The sequence below is a fragment of the Centruroides sculpturatus genome, unplaced genomic scaffold (assembly GCF_000671375.1).
Source record: "Centruroides sculpturatus isolate CEXI.00-Female unplaced genomic scaffold, Cexi_2.0 scaffold1838, whole genome shotgun sequence".
NCBI lineage: Eukaryota > Metazoa > Arthropoda > Arachnida > Scorpiones > Buthidae > Centruroides > Centruroides sculpturatus.
In genome coordinates, this window is record NW_019386292.1 from 61,790 (window position 1) to 67,552 (window position 5,763).

Sequence of the window (5,763 nt, forward strand, 5' to 3'; positions counted from 1 at the left end):
TCTTTGTTTTAATAGTGAATTCCAACTTATACATTGTTAATAACATAATTTTATATACGTGCCTATCTTGCCCCATTACTGTTGCCCCTATACCAGGGGCAACTTTAATAAAAATAATTAAAATAATTACAAATTTACAAAAAGAGAGAAGTTGCCGAAGTTGCCCAGAATATAGGGGCAACTTCGGCAATTTCTCTATTTTTGTAAAGTTATAATTATTTTAATTATTTTTATTTCCAAACTGATTTTAACCAGTTCTATAGTAACGTAACATTCCAATAGACAATATGCAAAGCTTTTTTTTCAGTTTACAGCAGTATTTATTTCACAAAATTAAGGTAAAGCTTAACATGCCGATCTTGACCTGGTCTCCCCTATATATTGTTACTGTTAAACAGGTCTTATTAAGCATGATTACAATATGTTGAGACAACTCAGATAGAATAATTATATTTGATTGCACTTAAATGTTCTTGATTCTGATGTTTATTTTTCTGCTGGATTTACCCATATAATAATATTTTCGATTTTCGAATGTATCAATTTTACATTATTTTCCTTTTTCATTTCAGAACAAAGTGAAAAATATAATGAAAATAATTCTACAGAAGACGAATTTACTATGGCACTTTTCAGAGATTCATTAGGAAAAATACTTTCGAATCCATTGGTTAAAATTATTATTTTTATAATGTATATCATCAATTTAACAGTTGGAATTTGTGGTACATTTTACATTGAACAAGGAATTAAGTATGAACATTTATTTTCAGAAGATTCTCTACTCTCAAAAGCTTTCAAAATTAATTATAAATATTTTACACTTTATTCATATCCTTTTCACATAATTATTAATGACACGTTGGATTACTCAGATATTAAAATACAGAAATCTATAGAAACACTGTTGAGTACATTTGAAAATCATCCTAATATCGCTGGAAAAGAATTCACCGTGTCTTGGTTGAAATTTGACAAAGAATTTCAGAAAAGTCCTGTAGCGAAATTTTCCTTACAAGGTTACAATGTGTCAAACAAGCAAGACTTTATCGATGGGCTTCGCGATGTGTTCTTTAATATCCGAGCAGCCTAGTCTCTCTCTAATGACGTCGTTTTTAACAGTAACAATACTGACATCCTATACATTAGATTTTTTATTATGGGAAAAAATTTGATTTTCTCAAACTCAGATACTGACACATTAAGAGACTTATTAAAACTTGCTGACGAATCTGATATTTCTGTACTAGTGCATTGCATTAAATCAGGTCTAATTGAACAAGGAATCATCATTGGACAAATAATTCAACAATTATTTTGGATTACTGCTATACTGATAACAACAGTTTTTCTATTGTTCCTACCGAATATATTAGTTTCAATTACTGTTGCAATATGTGTTGTGTCTGCAATTGTAGAAACATTAGATTACATGTCATTATGGGGCATCAACTTGGATATTATATCAATGATGAGTCTTATTCTGTGTGTGGGATTCAGCGTCAATTATCCTGCTCATATTTCGTATGCTTATGTCATGTCACAAAGCAAGACACCAAACGAGAAATTAAAAGATTCTCTGTATCATATAGGCTTTCCAATACTTCAAGGATCTTTGACCACAGGAATAGGTATATTGATTTTATATTTTGATGTATATTTTCTTCGCACATTTGCTAAAATTGTAATACTTGTTGCTATACAAACTGCTTTTCATGCGTTGTTTTTCATTCCTGTCGTTCTTTCTATCATTTACGCGATTTCCGAAAAAATAAAATTACTTTCTTGTTAAATAAAAAGTGATCATTTCACTAATATTGAGATTTTTCCACTTATTTCAATCTAGTTGATCTCTTCACATCTGTGAATGGAGAGTAACCATTTCAATAACTTTCGAAAGGTATGTATTAGTGATGTAACGAATATTCGGTTACTATTCGGTATTCGGCCTATTCGGCATATTTTTCACTATTCGGCCGAATACCGAATACCTAAAAACAGGAGTAATAAATAACAAAAACACAGTAAATTAATCATTTTGGTATTTAGAGTTAATGTTATAGAGTTAGTGTTGTTTGTTTATATTTATTTATAACTTGTAACATGCACAAAATAAAAAAGAAAATAATATTAGTCACATGTATTCACAATTTATAATTACAAAGATCAGCACACGTACACGTCTATCGTTGGAGAATCCTCGCACATCTGAGGGTCTGACCCTGCCTATCCTTCTTTTTAAGCGCTCGTCTTTGCTCTTCCCTTTCTCTTTCCTCTATCGCTCTAATCCATGTATGCCTGTGCATACATCATAATACGCGCTCACGATACTTTCGATTCGTCACTTTTCCGTCGTAGAGTTCCCATTTTACAATTACGTGACTCAGCCTGGTGATAACGGAGAAAAGAGACAGATAGGACGTCGATGTAAGTCACAGTTATGATTTCACAGATTCGAGACAGCTTGATAGCCCGAAAGGCCTCAGGCTTTCGCCCGTGCACGCTAAGTTTCATTAGACTTTCATTAGAAGCATTTAACTTTCCGAAGTCTATGACAACAATTGTTTGGCATTGACGGCCGCGAATTTCGTGCCAATAAGCTGCCTCGACTTGTTCGATTATGATATCAACTCAATTTCATATTTATTTTTACATTTTCACTTCGCGGTCCTTCTCTCTTCTTTTTCCGTTATTTACACGTGTAGGTAGGTCATTTCATTGTTATCCACATTTGATATTATCATTTATCACATACTTCCATGACACTCTTGTCTGTCCGCTACAACTGCCATAAATTAACGCAATTGGCGAAGCGTAGTGACAGCGGGCCAATAGAGAGCATGATCTTTGCCATAATACGGTTTGCGCGCCAATTTTCGTAAGTGCGTTAATCAAGCCGAATAGTTTGGCCGAATATTCGGCTATTCGGCCACGCTCCTGGCCGAATATTCGGTATTCGACCTGAGGTCGAATATACTATTCGTTACAACAGTAGTATGTATATTAAATTTAACATAAAATAACGATTATCCTAGAATAACGATTAGAGAATAATGCGCTTAAACGTAACACGAAAATATGTAAAAATATGTACTGACAGTTTTTATATAGCTTTGCCGAAAATTTTAGGTATCTAATAACTATATTTACATAAATTTCATTACATTAATCCAAAGAACATCTCTACAGTCAAATGGAAATGTCAAATTTATCGGTTCAAAAATAAGTACAATAATTTGAAATGGGAATAATTAATTTAGTAAAAGGCTGTATAAAACAGATCCTCTACAAAATGTTAACATGTAGAAATGAAATACATTATTAGAATAGAAAAATTTTCTATGTAATATTCTTTTAAAAATGGCATACCGTTTTATGCGAATATAGAAAGCAATGTGGAAATTAATTATTATGCCATTACTTCTTTGAAACAATAAAACGTGGTTTGTTAAGATTGTAACAGTGTTGTCAAATAATTTGTATATGATTTACTTTATGTATTTATTACAATGGCGAATACTGTGACAGCTAAGCAGTATAGATTCAATACACTTTCTGGTATATTTTGTTTTTACCATAGGAATACATTTAAGGCTTTGATACACTTTGGAATATATTTTTTTAGAAATATGATTCATTTTAATTGTCTTTTTTCGAAGTTATTGAATTTTTCTACCATATCATCAAGAACGTTACAAATATCATGAAGTAATCTACTGTACATAGACTAATAAATTATGTGAATTATCAACAATATATTTCTGATCTAGTTTTTGATATTTTAAAACATAACACCAAGAAACACACGATTATTGATATCATAAATGAAATTTTCGTTCAGTATTTAATAACGGGAAACTAAATCTCAATATAGATAATCTTTTAGCACACGTAAAGTGTCTTTTTTTAATCGTCCATATTTTGAAACTATTCTCATATCTAATTTACGTATATACTTCTGAACAAATTTATGTTTGAAAACTTGAAATTTTGCTATTTTATTTCAATCAAGATATTTAAAAAAATTATTCGTGAATTATTGTTTAATACTTGATGTTCCGAAATTTAATCCTATTTCGCGTGTCTGATGTGTTTTTCAATGAATAAAGTAGAAAATATATAATTTTTTCATATTAATTTCTTGTTTAAATTATTTGCAAATTCAGAAAAGAAATCGGAAGTTAAGTCAGATTTTTGACTTATAACATTTCACTTAATATGTTTTTTGAAACGTCAAATACTATTTCTATCTATTGGTAAACCTAATGATTTTTCCAAATCAGCTAATATAAATTGTTCATACACTATAAGAAGAAAAATCCATATTAAAATATTTTTAATTTTTTTATCTACGTATTAAATACAGCATACATTTTAATAGAGAGTACAATATTGATTAACATTTTTAGTACAATTTGTAAAAATATGTATTTATTACAATTCATTCAATTAAATTTTATAAAATATTTATTGCACAATAGCATTGTTATTTTATCACTTTTTACAAAACATTTACATTCATGTCTGTTATTTTGTGGTAATTTTAATGATGCTGCTTCATTCTCTGCCTGCTTCATGCAAGAATATGTTTTATTACAAACACCGTGTATTAAGTATGTTTTCGAATTGTTTCTTTTCTCGCGTATAATATTAAAAGATTCAAATATAATTTCAAATGTTAATATAAAAAATTCTGACATTTTTTTAACTTACAAATTTGATCTTTATTGTCTTAGATAAAAACATATTTATGCGTTTTGTAATTAATATTTAAATTTATTATAAATATCTAGGAATTCAGTTATGGTAATGGTTTATTATGGTTGTGTAATAGTATATTCATTGTGAAATTAATAATGCTTGCAATTTTAAGTGTTTCTATTTTATGTGTTTGTATTTTCTCTAGCCTATACAAAATTTGCTAATCTTTTAATATTAAAGTGAAGAAATATGCAATGAATGCGAAAACTATTTTTAATTTTATTTAGAACTGCGACATACTTCTTAATTAACAAACTTAAATATTTTATAAAGTAATGTTTTCACGATCGATCTTGTTTTAATATACTTATATAATCACAATTTCCGTAAATATCTATGAGGTCTCATACATGGTAAACAAGTAAAGGCATCTTAATTAGTAATGTAAACCCATTAACTAGAAATGCGTTTACATACATGATGAACATTAGCTTCAATGGTACCGTGTTTCCCCAAAAATAAGACATCCGCAGAAAATAAGACCTAGCACAGATTTTGCTGAATTGCGAAATATAAGACCTCCCCCTGAAAGTAAGACCTAGCAAAGTTTTTTTTTTACTCGTAACGGTCATCGACAGATGGTTGAAAGTGGCCGTTGGCTTTTTGAAAGTACAGCCACTGATTGGTCAGCAGACAATTAGGTCACACGGCATGATTTGCATAAGACTATGGCTTGGGAATCACAGATTTGCATAACGTTACAGCTGGTGATGGCTAATTGGTCGGCCGGGAACACGCCACATGACATTTGCATAGTGCTACGGTTCAGTAAGCACTAATTGGTCATCGAGTCCGATGTTGACGCTATAAAAAGGCGACAGTTCGACACACCGGATATTCGTCACTTTTGTCTAAGTTCGACTTGGAAATTTTTTTGTTCAATAATAAATGTGAATTCTTCTTCCTGGAAAAAATAAGACATTCCCTGAAAATAAGACCTAGCGCATTTTTCAGAGCAAAAATTAATATAAGACACTGTCTTATTTTCGGGGAAACACGGTA